At 48.2% G+C, this 17,182-nt stretch overlaps 16 non-coding genes across 16 annotated transcripts; 7 read left to right on the top strand and 9 right to left on the bottom strand.

Annotated features, from left to right (window-relative positions):
* Positions 1-562: 562 nt before the first annotated feature.
* On the bottom strand, positions 563-634 carry trnae-uuc (transfer RNA glutamic acid (anticodon UUC)). Its single transcript has one exon. It is a non-coding gene; the product is annotated as a tRNA-Glu (tRNA).
* A 505-nt stretch (positions 635-1,139) lies between these two features.
* Positions 1,140-1,280, top strand: LOC141303763 (U4 spliceosomal RNA). Its single transcript, XR_012343731.1, has one exon. It is a non-coding gene; the product is annotated as a U4 spliceosomal RNA (small nuclear RNA).
* Positions 1,281-2,255: 975 nt separating this feature from the next.
* LOC141303729 (small nucleolar RNA U3) lies at positions 2,256-2,471 on the top strand. The gene has a single exon (XR_012343697.1). It is a non-coding gene; the product is annotated as a small nucleolar RNA U3 (small nucleolar RNA).
* A 758-nt stretch (positions 2,472-3,229) lies between these two features.
* On the top strand, positions 3,230-3,301 carry trnae-cuc (transfer RNA glutamic acid (anticodon CUC)). The gene has a single exon. It is a non-coding gene; the product is annotated as a tRNA-Glu (tRNA).
* A 106-nt stretch (positions 3,302-3,407) lies between these two features.
* Positions 3,408-3,494, bottom strand: trnay-gua (transfer RNA tyrosine (anticodon GUA)). The gene is given in 2 exon segments: positions 3,408-3,443; positions 3,458-3,494. It is a non-coding gene; the product is annotated as a tRNA-Tyr (tRNA).
* Positions 3,495-7,345: 3,851 nt separating this feature from the next.
* Positions 7,346-7,432, bottom strand: trnay-gua (transfer RNA tyrosine (anticodon GUA)). The gene is given in 2 exon segments: positions 7,346-7,381; positions 7,396-7,432. It is a non-coding gene; the product is annotated as a tRNA-Tyr (tRNA).
* A 204-nt stretch (positions 7,433-7,636) lies between these two features.
* On the bottom strand, positions 7,637-7,708 carry trnae-uuc (transfer RNA glutamic acid (anticodon UUC)). The gene has a single exon. It is a non-coding gene; the product is annotated as a tRNA-Glu (tRNA).
* A 589-nt stretch (positions 7,709-8,297) lies between these two features.
* On the bottom strand, positions 8,298-8,369 carry trnae-uuc (transfer RNA glutamic acid (anticodon UUC)). The gene has a single exon. It is a non-coding gene; the product is annotated as a tRNA-Glu (tRNA).
* Positions 8,370-8,874: 505 nt separating this feature from the next.
* On the top strand, positions 8,875-9,015 carry LOC141303772 (U4 spliceosomal RNA). Its single transcript, XR_012343739.1, has one exon. It is a non-coding gene; the product is annotated as a U4 spliceosomal RNA (small nuclear RNA).
* Positions 9,016-9,990: 975 nt separating this feature from the next.
* Positions 9,991-10,206, top strand: LOC141303728 (small nucleolar RNA U3). Its single transcript, XR_012343696.1, has one exon. It is a non-coding gene; the product is annotated as a small nucleolar RNA U3 (small nucleolar RNA).
* Positions 10,207-10,964: 758 nt separating this feature from the next.
* On the top strand, positions 10,965-11,036 carry trnae-cuc (transfer RNA glutamic acid (anticodon CUC)). Its single transcript has one exon. It is a non-coding gene; the product is annotated as a tRNA-Glu (tRNA).
* Positions 11,037-11,142: 106 nt separating this feature from the next.
* Positions 11,143-11,229, bottom strand: trnay-gua (transfer RNA tyrosine (anticodon GUA)). Its single transcript is given in 2 exon segments — positions 11,143-11,178; positions 11,193-11,229. It is a non-coding gene; the product is annotated as a tRNA-Tyr (tRNA).
* Positions 11,230-15,080: 3,851 nt separating this feature from the next.
* Positions 15,081-15,167, bottom strand: trnay-gua (transfer RNA tyrosine (anticodon GUA)). The gene is given in 2 exon segments: positions 15,081-15,116; positions 15,131-15,167. It is a non-coding gene; the product is annotated as a tRNA-Tyr (tRNA).
* A 204-nt stretch (positions 15,168-15,371) lies between these two features.
* trnae-uuc (transfer RNA glutamic acid (anticodon UUC)) lies at positions 15,372-15,443 on the bottom strand. Its single transcript has one exon. It is a non-coding gene; the product is annotated as a tRNA-Glu (tRNA).
* A 589-nt stretch (positions 15,444-16,032) lies between these two features.
* On the bottom strand, positions 16,033-16,104 carry trnae-uuc (transfer RNA glutamic acid (anticodon UUC)). Its single transcript has one exon. It is a non-coding gene; the product is annotated as a tRNA-Glu (tRNA).
* Positions 16,105-16,609: 505 nt separating this feature from the next.
* Positions 16,610-16,750, top strand: LOC141303762 (U4 spliceosomal RNA). Its single transcript, XR_012343729.1, has one exon. It is a non-coding gene; the product is annotated as a U4 spliceosomal RNA (small nuclear RNA).
* The last annotated feature ends 432 nt before the right edge of the window (positions 16,751-17,182 follow it).

Raw genomic sequence — 17,182 nt, 5'->3', positions numbered from 1 at the left:
AAAAAAAAAAGATTTTAAACTGCATTACGCAAAAATTTGGATTAGGCGGCGATCACACCGAACGCTTTTTTGCAGTTGGAGGCGCCTTTTTGAATGGTTTTCTGTTGGCAGTGAGCGTTCTGCGCGCTGTTTATGCGCCCCGGCGCCTCACGTTTGTGCAGGAGCGCTCTGAGCGCCTGAAGTTGAAAAAAAAAATCAACTCTGAGCGGAAAAATGCCCAACGTCATTCGCGTTCTTTTCCATTGTCCAATCGAATGAATGGAGGCGGGTCTTCTGTTGTGGTGACGAAAGTTTACCGTTGCTTAAAAAGTCCGGAGACTGCAAGAAATGGAGGAGAAACCTTTGGTGTCTATCGTGGGTAACCCGGAGCTGTATTATTTATGTTTCTGCTAATATGACAGTATACTTAACGGCAAAAACTAAGATTTTAGAGCACTCGGGTCGGTGGGGTCACAACCTCTGCCTATTATGTTTCTGCAGCTCGACTGCTGGCCAAAAAATGGCTTTCGACGCAAAAAGACGTGTGGCCCGTTTTGAAGAGGCAAGCAAAGAGGAGCCCGCCTTCCAAAACCGGGAGTCGAACCCGGGACGCCTGGGTGAAAACCAGGAATCATGACCGCTAGACCATATGGGAACTGGGCAGTGGAAGCCTTGTCCGGGTAAAATATTTTTTCCAAAAATACTCACGCCACGCATTAGAAAAAACAAGCGTGGTCTTGCATTGTAACCGTTATTTCAAGGAAAAACACCCTATTGCCGATCTGTCAAGGTTCAGAAAAGAAAAAAGCATGAGATTAACGATGAAACTGAGACACGCTTTTAACCGGGTAAATTGCTGATTATTGGCTAGTTCGGATTTCTTTTCGTGTCCAACTTTTCCTCAAAGCCCAGCTGGCACGTAGGAATAGGGCAACAATTCGGCAAGCCCGTGACATCAAAACCATACTGCATTACGCAAAAAGCAGAGAGCGAGCCAGCCAGGAGTCGGACCTAGAGTCTTCTGACCTCTAATCTGTTCCGTAGAAACACGGTGCAGCAACCCGTGGCAGGAGACTGTTTGTGCGGCAGTTTATAGCTTGCTACCACCTTGTCGGTTCACATCCACGTAGGTGCAGAAAAAGGTCACGACCGTCACCGGCATTCTTTCGCAGAGGCAATATTGTAGCCTATGAGGTTTGTCCGAGGCGCGATCATTGCTGGTTGAAAACTTTGTCCAATACCCCGCCAGGATGACTTGAAATACAGTTATCTTTGGCAATTTTTGCTTGTCTCTCTGGAGGCTTAGAGTTTTGTTGAGAAATATAGCCTTGTTTCGTTTAGGTTTTTTTTTTCCTCGCCAAAAAAACGGTCTGCTGATGATAGTGCGCCAGAGCCAGAAGGTTTTTTTGTTTTGTCAATATGTTCTCAAGACAAGTATCGTTAAACTGCAGCGCAATTGCAGCTCACCGTTACCCATCGTAAACATGTTGGGCCTGTCTGGTCCGGTGGCCTCTCAGTGGCGCTAAAGCTTCGAATGCATGTCGAGCACAATGTATTAGCCTACCACCGCCTTAACCACTGGACCACCTCGTCATCCGGCGGGGTTTCTTTATTTAACATTCCTGATTCATGTGCATGTGGATGCATTCTTCGTCTTTTGTTTCAGCCGTCGAGGGCCTGTTTTCCACTGAGGCCCTGCGCCAAACTCCCTATGAGACACAATCGAACGTTAGTAGTAACCTCCGATTACGGCCGAATGTGGATTCTGCTCGGACGACGGGGCACCGGTACATCCTTTGTAGCTTTAGCTTATTAGCCAAACGCTACACCAGTTTGCCATTTCCCATGAAATCATCCTTGATTTCCATAAGAAAGGTGCCCCAAATTGGTGGAAAATCACATCTCAACCATACGCTGTCCAAAGCATTAAACCGCCTTCACGCGGCAAAACAGAACATGTTGTTGGCCCGCACTGCTGGGTCAAACTGCGCTTCCCAAAAACAGATTGGGTCAAAACTGACAGAAGAAATCTCTAAGCCTGCTTTAAGCCCTACCCACGGGACGGGTTGACAGTCTCGCACAACGCGAGAGCCTCAGTTTCGCCTGTGTAATTTGGGGGCCAATGAAAACTGCATCCAACTAAAATTACAAACAAAATTTTAGGACTCTAATGATGTTTCAAATGTAACTTTTCTCATCTCTGTTGTTAGGTTGTAACCATCTCTGAGACTCAAAGTGTCAGAACTCGCCTAAGCTGGTTTTGCAAAATGGAGGTCAAGACTATACTTTCAGGGATCGTTTCTATAGTTTCTAACTAAGAAATGTGTTTCAAAAGTGTAGTGTCTCCCAAACTACGATGATGAGCTTTGATACTCTTTTCTGAGCGTGAATCGGGTGTGGAGTAATGGTTTATTTCATATGCTCCAAACCATTGATGAACGTTCTGTGTAGCATTTAAGCAACATAGAAGAAGAGAGTATGGTCAGAGTGGTCTCTGAAAAATGTAAATATCAGATTAAAAATCTTATGAATCGTTATGATTGAGATTTTTTTTTATTTTTTTTTTAACATTTTTGTTGGTGGGTGTCACCATCCTTGATATTCAGAATGTCAGGATAAGATGTCAGCTGGTTCTATCAACTTAAATTTGCCATAAAATGCATTGAGAGAATATTTTAATTTGTTCTTTGATATCTGCATAGAAGGTATATGGCATAGGAAAGGGCAAACAATCTCCAGAAACGGTTTTACAGGACCATTTACAACCCTAGGATTTGTCCCTAGAATGAAATGCTCTGTTATTGCCTTTTTTGGAAGCTTCATGAATATTAATGAGCTCTGCTCCGATTGGCTGTTTCACAGAGCTGCTCATCTCTATAGCTGGCACATTGATAAAAATATATATTTAATTAGGAGCTCTAGCGGCTTTTAATATGTGGTTTGTTGAATCTGCCGTTTTGTATCGCAGACATTTAAGTCTCATTACTGTGATCCATGTGCTCTGTGTAAAGTTATAATGCAGAGGGAGCGCTTCTTACCACACAAGTTCAGCTGCTTCTCGGTGATACTCTGGATCTGTAAATCATTCGCCAGCATCAGCGCAGTTATTTCTCCATCATTCACCATCATCAGCACAGTCATCTCTCTGTTTATGTGGTAAGTGATATCTTTTGGTTTTCGACGTGACAGAAGCCTGTATTGCTGTCTGTTTGTTCTCATGGTATTAGCAGGCCAGCGTTTGATAGTCTCTTCCCTGGTGGTCTAGTGGTTAGGATTCGGCGCTCTCACCGCCGCGGCCCGGGTTCGATTCCCGGTCAGGGAATGCGCTTTTGCCTCCCCCCCCAACGGCAGACTGTGAAATCAAGCTCTGTTGGCCGCTTTCAGAAGGCCAAACCCCCCCAAAAAAGGTGGGCACGTGAAAAACGAACTCCTTCGAGCCGGAGTCGAACCAGCGACCTAAGGATTGCCGACGCTCCTCCTACAGTCCTCCGCTCTACCAGCTGAGCTATCGAAGGCACGGGTCGGTGGGGTCACAACCTCGGCCTTTTATGTTTCTGCAGCTCGACTGCTGGCCAAAAAATGGCTTTCGATGCAGAAAAACGTGCGGCCCGTTTTGAAGAGGCAAGCAAAGAGGAGCCCGCCTTCCAATACCGGGAGTCGAACCCGGGCCGCCTGGGTGAAATCCAGGAATCCTGACTGGTAACAAAAAGGAGCTCGCCTTCCCTTACCGGGAGTCAAACCCGGGCCGCCTGGGTGAAATCCAGGAATCCTGACTGGTAGCAAAAAGGAGCTCGCCTTCCCTTACCGGGAGTCAAACCAAGGCCGCCTGAGTGAAAACCAGGAACCCTGACCGCTAGACCATAGGGGAATTGGTCAGTGGAAGCCTTGTCCGTGTAAAAAAAAAAGATTTTAAACTGCATTACGCAAAAATTTGGATTAGGCGGCGATCACACCGAACGCGTTTTTGCAGTTGGAGGCGCCTTTTTGAATGGTTTTCTGTTGGCAGTGAGCGTTCTGCGCGCTGTTTATGCGCCCCGGCGCCTCACGTTTGTGCAGGAGCGCTCTGAGCGCCTGAAGTTGAAAAAAAAAATCAACTCTGAGCGGAAAAATGCCCAACGTCATTCGCGTTCTTTTCCATTGTCCAATCGAATGAATGGAGAGGCGGGTCTTCTGTTGTGGTGACGAAAGTTTACCGTTGCTTAAAAAGTCCAGAGACTGCAAGAAATGGAGGAGAAATCTTTGGTGTCTATCGTGGGTAACCCGGAGCTGTATTATTTATGTTTCTGCTAATATGTCAGTATACTTAACGGCAAAAACTAAGATTTTAGAGCACTCGCGTTATAATCCTTTGATTTGACTGACAGGACAGCTGTTTTTGTCGTTGCTTAAAACTAAAATAGGCGTTTGGTGTTTTTATTTAAACCTAAATAAGTTCGTCTACCAGCTGAGCTATCGAAGGCACGGGTCTGTGGGGTCCCAACCTCGGCCTATTATGTTTCTGCAGCTCGACTGCTGGCCAAAAAATGGCTTTCGACACAGAAAGACGTGTGGCCCGTTTTGAAGAGACAAGCTAAGAGGAGCCCGCCTTCCAATACCGGGAGTCGAACCCTGGCCGCCTGGGTGAAAACCAGGAATCCTGACTGGTAGCAAAAAGGAGCCCGCCTTCCCATACCGGGAGTCGAACCCGGGAACCCAGGAACCCAGGAATCCTGACCGCTAGACCATATGGGAAATGGTCAGTGGAAGCCTTGTCCGGGTAAAATTTTTTTTCCAAAAATACTCACGCCACGCATTCGAAAAAACAAGCGTGGTCTTGCATTGTAACCGTTATCTCAAGGAAAAACACCCTATTGCCGATCTGTCAAGGTTCAGAATAGAAAAAAGCATGAGATTAACGATGAAACTGAGACACGCTTTTAACCGGGTAAATTGCTGATTATTGGCTAGTTCGGATTTCATTTCGTGTCCAACTTTTCCTCAAAGCCCGGGTGGCACGTAGGAATAGGGCAACAATTCGGCAAGCCCGTGACATCAAAACCATACTGCATTACGCAAAAAGCAGAGAGCGAGCCAGCCAGGAGTCAGACCTAGAGTCTTCTGATCCGTAGTCAGACGCGTTATCCATTGCGCCACTGGCCCACCGTCTGGGGGACCTCGTGCTTGCACCCGACTTGTTGGTTTTCGACGTGACAGAAGCCTGTATTGCTGTCTGCTTGTTCTCATGGTATTAGCAGGCCAGTGTTTGATTTGCTCTTCACCTGGTGGTCTAGTGGTTAGGATTTGGCGCTCTCACCGCCGCGGCCCGGGTTCGGTTCCCGGTCAGGGAATGCGCTTTTGCCTCCCCCCCCCCAACGGCAGACTGTGAAATCAAGCTCTGTTGGCCGCTTTCAGAAGGTCAAACCCCCCCAAAAAAGGTGGGCACGTGAAAAACGAACTCCTTCGAGCCAGAGTCGAACCAGCGACCTAAGGATTGCCGACGCTCCTCCTACAGTCCTCCGCTCTACCAGCTGAGATATCGAAGGCACGGGTCGGTGGGGTCACAACCTCGGCCTTTTATGTTTCTGCAGCTCGACTACTGGCCAAAAAATGGCTTTCGATGCAGGAAGACGTGCGGCCCGTTTTGAAGAGGCAAGCAAAGAGGTGCCCGCCTTCCAATACCGGGAGTCGAACCCGGGCCGCCTGGTTGAAATACAGGAATCCTGACTGGTAGCAAAAAGGAGCTCGCCTTCCCTTACCGGGAGTCGAACCCGGGCCGCCTGGGTGAAATCCAGGAATCCTGACTGGTAGCAAAAAGGAGCTCGCCTTCCCTTACCGGGAGTCAAACCAAGGCCGCCTGGGTGAAAACCAGGAACCCTGACCGCTAGACCATAGGGGAATTGGTCAGTGGAAGCCTTGTCCGTGTAAAAAAAAAAGATTTTAAACTGCATAACGCAAAAATTTGGATTAGGCGGCGATCACACCGAACGCGTTTTTGCAGTTGGAGGCGCCTTTTTGAATGGTTTTCTGTTGGCAGTGAGCGTTCTGCGCGCTGTTTATGCGCCCCGGCGCCTCACGTTTGTGCAGGAGCGCTCTGAGCGCCTGAAGTTGAAAAAAAAATAAACTCTGAGCGGAAAAATGCCCAACGTCATTCGCGTTCTTTTCCATTGTCCAATCGAATGAATGGAGAGGCGGGTCTTCTGTTGTGGTGACGAAAGTTTACCGTTGCTTAAAAAGTCCGGAGACTGCAAGAAATGGAGGAGAAACCTTTGGTGTCTATCGTGGGTAACCCGGAGCTGTATTATTTATGTTTCTGCTAATATGACAGTATACTTAACGGCAAAAACTAAGATTTTAGAGCACTCGCGTTATAATCCTTTGATTTGACTGACAGGACAGCTGTTTTTGTCGTTGCTTAAAACTAAAATAGGCGTTTGGTGTTTTTATTTAAACCTAAATAAGTTCGTCTACCAGCTGAGCTATCGAAGGCACGGGTCTGTGGGGTCCCAACCTCGGCCTATTATGTTTCTGCAGCTCGACTGCTGGCCAAAAAATGGCTTTCGACACAGAAAGACATGTGGCCCGTTTTGAAGAGACAAGCAAAGAGGAGCCCGCCTTCCAATACCGGGAGTCGAACCCGGGCCGCCTGGGTGAAAACCAAGAATGCTGACCGCTAGACCATATGCGAACTGGTCAGTGGAAGCCTTGTCCGGGTGGAAAAAAATATTCCAAAAATACTTACGCCACGCATTCGAAAAAACAAGCGTGGTCTTGCATTGTAACCGTTATCTCAAGGAAAAACACCCTATTGCCGATCTGTCAAGGTTCAGAATAGAAAAAAGCATGAGATTAACGATGAAACTGAGACACGCTTTTAACCGGGTAAATTGCTGATTATTGGCTAGTTCGGATTTCATTTCGTGTCCAACTTTTCCTCAAAGCCCGGGTGGCACGTAGGAATAGGGCAACAATTCGGCAAGCCCGTGACATCAAAACCATACTGCATTACGCAAAAAGCAGAGAGCGAGCCAGCCGGGAGTCAGACCTAGAGTCTTCTGATCCGTAGTCAGACGCGTTATCCATTGCGCCACTGGCCCACCGTCTGGGGGACCTCGTGCTTGCACCCGACTTGTTGGTTTTCGACGTGACAGAAGCCTGTATTGCTGTCTGCTTGTTCTCATGGTATTAGCAGGCCAGCATTTGATATGCTCTTCCCTGGTGGTCTAGTGGTTAGGATTCGGCGCTCTCACCGCCGCGGCCCGAGTTCGATTCCCGGTCAGAGAGTTCGCTTTTGCCCCCCTTCCCAACGGCAGACTTTGAAATCAAGCTCTGTTGGCCGCTTTCAGAAGGCCAAACCCCCCCAAAAAAGGTGGGCACGTGAAAAACGAACTCCTTCGAGCCGGAGTCGAACCAGCGACCTAAGGATTGCCGACGCTCCTCCTACAGTCCTCCGCTCTACCAGCTGAGCTATCGAAGGCACGGGTCGGTGGGGTCACAACCTCGGCCTTTTATGTTTCTGCAGCTCGACTGCTGGCCAAAAAATGGCTTTCGATGCAGAAAAACGTGCGGCCCGTTTTGAAGAGGCAAGCAAAGAGGAGCCCGCCTTCCAATACCGGGAGTCGAACCCGGGCCGCCTGGGTGAAATCCAGGAATCCTGACTGGTAGCAAAAAGGAGCTCGCCTTCCCTTACCGGGAGTCGAACCCGGGCCGCCTGGGTGAAATCCAGGAATCCTGACCGCTAGACCATAGGGGAACTGGTCAGTGGAAGCCTTGTCCGTGTAAAAAAAAAAGATTTTAAACTGCATTACGCAAAAATTTGGATTAGGCGGCGATCACACCGAACGCGTTTTTGCAGTTGGAGGCGCCTTTTTGAATGGTTTTCTGTTGGCAGTGAGCGTTCTGCGCGCTGTTTATGCGCCCCGGCGCCTCACGTTTGTGCAGGAGCGCTCTGAGCGCCTGAAGTTGAAAAAAAAAATCAACTCTGAGCGGAAAAATGCCCAACGTCATTCGCGTTCTTTTCCATTGTCCAATCGAATGAATGGAGGCGGGTCTTCTGTTGTGGTGACGAAAGTTTACCGTTGCTTAAAAAGTCCGGAGACTGCAAGAAATGGAGGAGAAACCTTTGGTGTCTATCGTGGGTAACCCGGAGCTGTATTATTTATGTTTCTGCTAATATGACAGTATACTTAACGGCAAAAACTAAGATTTTAGAGCACTCGGGTCGGTGGGGTCACAACCTCTGCCTATTATGTTTCTGCAGCTCGACTGCTGGCCAAAAAATGGCTTTCGACGCAAAAAGACGTGTGGCCCGTTTTGAAGAGGCAAGCAAAGAGGAGCCCGCCTTCCAAAACCGGGAGTCGAACCCGGGCCGCCTGGGTGAAAACCAGGAATCCTGACCGCTAGACCATATGGGAACTGGGCAGTGGAAGCCTTGTCCGGGTAAAATATTTTTTCCAAAAATACTCACGCCACGCATTAGAAAAAACAAGCGTGGTCTTGCATTGTAACCGTTATTTCAAGGAAAAACACCCTATTGCCGATCTGTCAAGGTTCAGAAAAGAAAAAAGCATGAGATTAACGATGAAACTGAGACACGCTTTTAACCGGGTAAATTGCTGATTATTGGCTAGTTCGGATTTCTTTTCGTGTCCAACTTTTCCTCAAAGCCCAGCTGGCACGTAGGAATAGGGCAACAATTCGGCAAGCCCGTGACATCAAAACCATACTGCATTACGCAAAAAGCAGAGAGCGAGCCAGCCAGGAGTCGGACCTAGAGTCTTCTGACCTCTAATCTGTTCCGTAGAAACACGGTGCAGCAACCCGTGGCAGGAGACTGTTTGTGCGGCAGTTTATAGCTTGCTACCACCTTGTCGGTTCACATCCACGTAGGTGCAGAAAAAGGTCACGACCGTCACCGGCATTTTTTCGCAGAGGCAATATTGTAGCCTATGAGGTTTGTCCGAGGCGCGATCATTGCTGGTTGAAAACTTTGTCCAATACCCTGCCAGGATGACTTGAAATACAGTTATCTTTGGCAATTTTTGCTTGTCTCTCTGGAGGCTTAGAGTTTTGTTGAGAAATATAGCCTTGTTTCGTTTAGGTTTTTTTTTTCCTCGCCAAAAAAACGGTCTGCTGATGATAGTGCGCCAGAGCCAGAAGGTTTTTTTGTTTTGTCAATATGTTCTCAAGACAAGTATCGTTAAACTGCAGCGCAATTGCAGCTCACCGTTACCCATCGTAAACATGTTGGGCCTGTCTGGTCCGGTGGCCTCTCAGTGGCGCTAAAGCTTCGAATGCATGTCGAGCACAATGTATTAGCCTACCACCGCCTTAACCACTGGACCACCTCGTCATCCGGCGGGGTTTCTTTATTTAACATTCCTGATTCATGTGCATGTGGATGCATTCTTCGTCTTTTGTTTCAGCCGTCGAGGGCCTGTTTTCCACTGAGGCCCTGCGCCAAACTCCCTATGAGACACAATCGAACGTTAGTAGTAACCTCCGATTACGGCCGAATGTGGATTCTGCTCGGACGACGGGGCACCGGTACATCCTTTGTAGCTTTAGCTTATTAGCCAAACGCTACACCAGTTTGCCATTTCCCATGAAATCATCCTTGATTTCCATAAGAAAGGTGCCCCAAATTGGTGGAAAATCACATCTCAACCATACGCTGTCCAAAGCATTAAACCGCCTTCACGCGGCAAAACAGAACATGTTGTTGGCCCGCACTGCTGGGTCAAACTGCGCTTCCCAAAAACAGATTGGGTCAAAACTGACAGAAGAAATCTCTAAGCCTGCTTTAAGCCCTACCCACGGGACGGGTTGACAGTCTCGCACAACGCGAGAGCCTCAGTTTCGCCTGTGTAATTTGGGGGCCAATGAAAACTGCATCCAACTAAAATTACAAACAAAATTTTAGGACTCTAATGATGTTTCAAATGTAACTTTTCTCATCTCTGTTGTTAGGTTGTAACCATCTCTGAGACTCAAAGTGTCAGAACTCGCCTAAGCTGGTTTTGCAAAATGGAGGTCAAGACTATACTTTCAGGGATCGTTTCTATAGTTTCTAACTAAGAAATGTGTTTCAAAAGTGTAGTGTCTCCCAAACTACGATGATGAGCTTTGATACTCTTTTCTGAGCGTGAATCGGGTGTGGAGTAATGGTTTATTTCATATGCTCCAAACCATTGATGAACGTTCTGTGTAGCATTTAAGCAACATAGAAGAAGAGAGTATGGTCAGAGTGGTCTCTGAAAAATGTAAATATCAGATTAAAAATCTTATGAATCGTTATGATTGAGATTTTTTTTTTTTTTTTTTTTAACATTTTTGTTGGTGGGTGTCACCATCCTTGATATTCAGAATGTCAGGATAAGATGTCAGCTGGTTCTATCAACTTAAATTTGCCATAAAATGCATTGAGAGAATATTTTAATTTGTTCTTTGATATCTGCATAGAAGGTATATGGCATAGGAAAGGGCAAACAATCTCCAGAAACGGTTTTACAGGACCATTTACAACCCTAGGATTTGTCCCTAGAATGAAATGCTCTGTTATTGCCTTTTTTGGAAGCTTCATGAATATTAATGAGCTCTGCTCCGATTGGCTGTTTCACAGAGCTGCTCATCTCTATAGCTGGCACATTGATAAAAATATATATTTAATTAGGAGCTCTAGCGGCTTTTAATATGTGGTTTGTTGAATCTGCCGTTTTGTATCGCAGACATTTAAGTCTCATTACTGTGATCCATGTGCTCTGTGTAAAGTTATAATGCAGAGGGAGCGCTTCTTACCACACAAGTTCAGCTGCTTCTCGGTGATACTCTGGATCTGTAAATCATTCGCCAGCATCAGCGCAGTTATTTCTCCATCATTCACCATCATCAGCACAGTCATCTCTCTGTTTATGTGGTAAGTGATATCTTTTGGTTTTCGACGTGACAGAAGCCTGTATTGCTGTCTGTTTGTTCTCATGGTATTAGCAGGCCAGCGTTTGATAGTCTCTTCCCTGGTGGTCTAGTGGTTAGGATTCGGCGCTCTCACCGCCGCGGCCCGGGTTCGATTCCCGGTCAGGGAATGCGCTTTTGCCTCCCCCCCCAACGGCAGACTGTGAAATCAAGCTCTGTTGGCCGCTTTCAGAAGGCCAAACCCCCCCAAAAAAGGTGGGCACGTGAAAAACGAACTCCTTCGAGCCGGAGTCGAACCAGCGACCTAAGGATTGCCGACGCTCCTCCTACAGTCCTCCGCTCTACCAGCTGAGCTATCGAAGGCACGGGTCGGTGGGGTCACAACCTCGGCCTTTTATGTTTCTGCAGCTCGACTGCTGGCCAAAAAATGGCTTTCGATGCAGAAAAACGTGCGGCCCGTTTTGAAGAGGCAAGCAAAGAGGAGCCCGCCTTCCAATACCGGGAGTCGAACCCGGGCCGCCTGGGTGAAATCCAGGAATCCTGACTGGTAACAAAAAGGAGCTCGCCTTCCCTTACCGGGAGTCAAACCCGGGCCGCCTGGGTGAAATCCAGGAATCCTGACTGGTAGCAAAAAGGAGCTCGCCTTCCCTTACCGGGAGTCAAACCAAGGCCGCCTGAGTGAAAACCAGGAACCCTGACCGCTAGACCATAGGGGAATTGGTCAGTGGAAGCCTTGTCCGTGTAAAAAAAAAAGATTTTAAACTGCATTACGCAAAAATTTGGATTAGGCGGCGATCACACCGAACGCGTTTTTGCAGTTGGAGGCGCCTTTTTGAATGGTTTTCTGTTGGCAGTGAGCGTTCTGCGCGCTGTTTATGCGCCCCGGCGCCTCACGTTTGTGCAGGAGCGCTCTGAGCGCCTGAAGTTGAAAAAAAAAATCAACTCTGAGCGGAAAAATGCCCAACGTCATTCGCGTTCTTTTCCATTGTCCAATCGAATGAATGGAGAGGCGGGTCTTCTGTTGTGGTGACGAAAGTTTACCGTTGCTTAAAAAGTCCAGAGACTGCAAGAAATGGAGGAGAAATCTTTGGTGTCTATCGTGGGTAACCCGGAGCTGTATTATTTATGTTTCTGCTAATATGTCAGTATACTTAACGGCAAAAACTAAGATTTTAGAGCACTCGCGTTATAATCCTTTGATTTGACTGACAGGACAGCTGTTTTTGTCGTTGCTTAAAACTAAAATAGGCGTTTGGTGTTTTTATTTAAACCTAAATAAGTTCGTCTACCAGCTGAGCTATCGAAGGCACGGGTCTGTGGGGTCCCAACCTCGGCCTATTATGTTTCTGCAGCTCGACTGCTGGCCAAAAAATGGCTTTCGACACAGAAAGACGTGTGGCCCGTTTTGAAGAGACAAGCTAAGAGGAGCCCGCCTTCCAATACCGGGAGTCGAACCCTGGCCGCCTGGGTGAAAACCAGGAATCCTGACTGGTAGCAAAAAGGAGCCCGCCTTCCCATACCGGGAGTCGAACCCGGGAACCCAGGAACCCAGGAATCCTGACCGCTAGACCATATGGGAAATGGTCAGTGGAAGCCTTGTCCGGGTAAAAAATTTTTTCCAAAAATACTCACGCCACGCATTCGAAAAAACAAGCGTGGTCTTGCATTGTAACCGTTATCTCAAGGAAAAACACCCTATTGCCGATCTGTCAAGGTTCAGAATAGAAAAAAGCATGAGATTAACGATGAAACTGAGACACGCTTTTAACCGGGTAAATTGCTGATTATTGGCTAGTTCGGATTTCATTTCGTGTCCAACTTTTCCTCAAAGCCCGGGTGGCACGTAGGAATAGGGCAACAATTCGGCAAGCCCGTGACATCAAAACCATACTGCATTACGCAAAAAGCAGAGAGCGAGCCAGCCAGGAGTCAGACCTAGAGTCTTCTGATCCGTAGTCAGACGCGTTATCCATTGCGCCACTGGCCCACCGTCTGGGGGACCTCGTGCTTGCACCCGACTTGTTGGTTTTCGACGTGACAGAAGCCTGTATTGCTGTCTGCTTGTTCTCATGGTATTAGCAGGCCAGTGTTTGATTTGCTCTTCACCTGGTGGTCTAGTGGTTAGGATTTGGCGCTCTCACCGCCGCGGCCCGGGTTCGGTTCCCGGTCAGGGAATGCGCTTTTGCCTCCCCCCCCCCAACGGCAGACTGTGAAATCAAGCTCTGTTGGCCGCTTTCAGAAGGCCAAACCCCCCCAAAAAAGGTGGGCACGTGAAAAACGAACTCCTTCGAGCCAGAGTCGAACCAGCGACCTAAGGATTGCCGACGCTCCTCCTACAGTCCTCCGCTCTACCAGCTGAGATATCGAAGGCACGGGTCGGTGGGGTCACAACCTCGGCCTTTTATGTTTCTGCAGCTCGACTACTGGCCAAAAAATGGCTTTCGATGCAGGAAGACGTGCGGCCCGTTTTGAAGAGGCAAGCAAAGAGGTGCCCGCCTTCCAATACCGGGAGTCGAACCCGGGCCGCCTGGTTGAAATACAGGAATCCTGACTGGTAGCAAAAAGGAGCTCGCCTTCCCTTACCGGGAGTCGAACCCGGGCCGCCTGGGTGAAATCCAGGAATCCTGACTGGTAGCAAAAAGGAGCTCGCCTTCCCTTACCGGGAGTCAAACCAAGGCCGCCTGGGTGAAAACCAGGAACCCTGACCGCTAGACCATAGGGGAATTGGTCAGTGGAAGCCTTGTCCGTGTAAAAAAAAAAGATTTTAAACTGCATAACGCAAAAATTTGGATTAGGCGGCGATCACACCGAACGCGTTTTTGCAGTTGGAGGCGCCTTTTTGAATGGTTTTCTGTTGGCAGTGAGCGTTCTGCGCGCTGTTTATGCGCCCCGGCGCCTCACGTTTGTGCAGGAGCGCTCTGAGCGCCTGAAGTTGAAAAAAAAATCAACTCTGAGCGGAAAAATGCCCAACGTCATTCGCGTTCTTTTCCATTGTCCAATCGAATGAATGGAGAGGCGGGTCTTCTGTTGTGGTGACGAAAGTTTACCGTTGCTTAAAAAGTCCGGAGACTGCAAGAAATGGAGGAGAAACCTTTGGTGTCTATCGTGGGTAACCCGGAGCTGTATTATTTATGTTTCTGCTAATATGACAGTATACTTAACGGCAAAAACTAAGATTTTAGAGCACTCGCGTTATAATCCTTTGATTTGACTGACAGGACAGCTGTTTTTGTCGTTGCTTAAAACTAAAATAGGCGTTTGGTGTTTTTATTTAAACCTAAATAAGTTCGTCTACCAGCTGAGCTATCGAAGGCACGGGTCTGTGGGGTCCCAACCTCGGCCTATTATGTTTCTGCAGCTCGACTGCTGGCCAAAAAATGGCTTTCGACACAGAAAGACATGTGGCCCGTTTTGAAGAGACAAGCAAAGAGGAGCCCGCCTTCCAATACCGGGAGTCGAACCCGGGCCGCCTGGGTGAAAACCAAGAATGCTGACCGCTAGACCATATGCGAACTGGTCAGTGGAAGCCTTGTCCGGGTGGAAAAAAATATTCCAAAAATACTTACGCCACGCATTCGAAAAAACAAGCGTGGTCTTGCATTGTAACCGTTATCTCAAGGAAAAACACCCTATTGCCGATCTGTCAAGGTTCAGAATAGAAAAAAGCATGAGATTAACGATGAAACTGAGACACGCTTTTAACCGGGTAAATTGCTGATTATTGGCTAGTTCGGATTTCATTTCGTGTCCAACTTTTCCTCAAAGCCCGGGTGGCACGTAGGAATAGGGCAACAATTCGGCAAGCCCGTGACATCAAAACCATACTGCATTACGCAAAAAGCAGAGAGCGAGCCAGCCGGGAGTCAGACCTAGAGTCTTCTGATCCGTAGTCAGACGCGTTATCCATTGCGCCACTGGCCCACCGTCTGGGGGACCTCGTGCTTGCACCCGACTTGTTGGTTTTCGACGTGACAGAAGCCTGTATTGCTGTCTGCTTGTTCTCATGGTATTAGCAGGCCAGCATTTGATATGCTCTTCCCTGGTGGTCTAGTGGTTAGGATTCGGCGCTCTCACCGCCGCGGCCCGAGTTCGATTCCCGGTCAGAGAGTTCGCTTTTGCCCCCCTTCCCAACGGCAGACTTTGAAATCAAGCTCTGTTGGCCGCTTTCAGAAGGCCAAACCCCCCCAAAAAAGGTGGGCACGTGAAAAACGAACTCCTTCGAGCCGGAGTCGAACCAGCGACCTAAGGATTGCCGACGCTCCTCCTACAGTCCTCCGCTCTACCAGCTGAGCTATCGAAGGCACGGGTCGGTGGGGTCACAACCTCGGCCTTTTATGTTTCTGCAGCTCGACTGCTGGCCAAAAAATGGCTTTCGATGCAGAAAAACGTGCGGCCCGTTTTGAAGAGGCAAGCAAAGAGGAGCCCGCCTTCCAATACCGGGAGTCGAACCCGGGCCGCCTGGGTGAAATCCAGGAATCCTGACTGGTAGCAAAAAGGAGCTCGCCTTCCCTTACCGGGAGTCGAACCCGGGCCGCCTGGGTGAAATCCAGGAATCCTGACCGCTAGACCATAGGGGAACTGGTCAGTGGAAGCCTTGTCCGTGTAAAAAAAAAAGATTTTAAACTGCATTACGCAAAAATTTGGATTAGGCGGCGATCACACCGAACGCTTTTTTGCAGTTGGAGGCGCCTTTTTGAATGGTTTTCTGTTGGCAGTGAGCGTTCTGCGCGCTGTTTATGCGCCCCGGCGCCTCACGTTTGTGCAGGAGCGCTCTGAGCGCCTGAAGTTGAAAAAAAAAATCAACTCTGAGCGGAAAAATGCCCAACGTCATTCGCGTTCTTTTCCATTGTCCAATCGAATGAATGGAGGCGGGTCTTCTGTTGTGGTGACGAAAGTTTACCGTTGCTTAAAAAGTCCGGAGACTGCAAGAAATGGAGGAGAAACCTTTGGTGTCTATCGTGGGTAACCCGGAGCTGTATTATTTATGTTTCTGCTAATATGACAGTATACTTAACGGCAAAAACTAAGATTTTAGAGCACTCGGGTCGGTGGGGTCACAACCTCTGCCTATTATGTTTCTGCAGCTCGACTGCTGGCCAAAAAATGGCTTTCGACGCAAAAAGACGTGTGGCCCGTTTTGAAGAGGCAAGCAAAGAGGAGCCCGCCTTCCAAAACCGGGAGTCGAACCCGGGCCGCCTGGGTGAAAACCAGGAATCCTGACCGCTAGACCATATGGGAACTGGGCAGTGGAAGCCTTGTCCGGGTAAAATATTTTTTCCAAAAATACTCACGCCACGCATTAGAAAAAACAAGCGTGGTCTTGCATTGTAACCGTTATTTCAAGGAAAAACACCCTATTGCCGATCTGTCAAGGTTCAGAAAAGAAAAAAGCATGAGATTAACGATGAAACTGAGACACGCTTTTAACCGGGTAAATTGCTGATTATTGGCTAGTTCGGATTTCTTTTCGTGTCCAACTTTTCCTCAAAGCCCAGCTGGCACGTAGGAATAGGGCAACAATTCGGCAAGCCCGTGACATCAAAACCATACTGCATTACGCAAAAAGCAGAGAGCGAGCCAGCCAGGAGTCGGACCTAGAGTCTTCTGACCTCTAATCTGTTCCGTAGAAACACGGTGCAGCAACCCGTGGCAGGAGACTGTTTGTGCGGCAGTTTATAGCTTGCTACCACCTTGTCGGTTCACATCCACGTAGGTGCAGAAAAAGGTCACGACCGTCACCGGCATTCTTTCGCAGAGGCAATATTGTAGCCTATGAGGTTTGTCCGAGGCGCGATCATTGCTGGTTGAAAACTTTGTCCAATACCCCGCCAGGATGACTTGAAATACAGTTATCTTTGGCAATTTTTGCTTGTCTCTCTGGAGGCTTAGAGTTTTGTTGAGAAATATAGCCTTGTTTCGTTTAGGTTTTTTTTTTCCTCGCCAAAAAAACGGTCTGCTGATGATAGTGCGCCAGAGCCAGAAGGTTTTTTTGTTTTGTCAATATGTTCTCAAGACAAGTATCGTTAAACTGCAGCGCAATTGCAGCTCACCGTTACCCATCGTAAACATGTTGGGCCTGTCTGGTCCGGTGGCCTCTCAGTGGCGCTAAAGCTTCGAATGCATGTCGAGCACAATGTATTAGCCTACCACCGCCTTAACCACTGGACCACCTCGTCATCCGGCGGGGTTTCTTTATTTAACATTCCTGATTCATGTGCATGTGGATGCATTCTTCGTCTTTTGTTTCAGCCGTCGAGGGCCTGTTTTCCACTGAGGCCCTGCGCCAAACTCCCTATGAGACACAATCGAACGTTAG

This window comes from Garra rufa, unplaced genomic scaffold (genome assembly GCF_049309525.1).
Source record: "Garra rufa unplaced genomic scaffold, GarRuf1.0 hap1_unplaced_001, whole genome shotgun sequence".
NCBI lineage: Eukaryota > Metazoa > Chordata > Actinopteri > Cypriniformes > Cyprinidae > Garra > Garra rufa.
The sequence above is the reverse complement of the archived record's forward strand: the minus strand, read 5'-3'. Positions and strand labels throughout refer to the sequence as shown.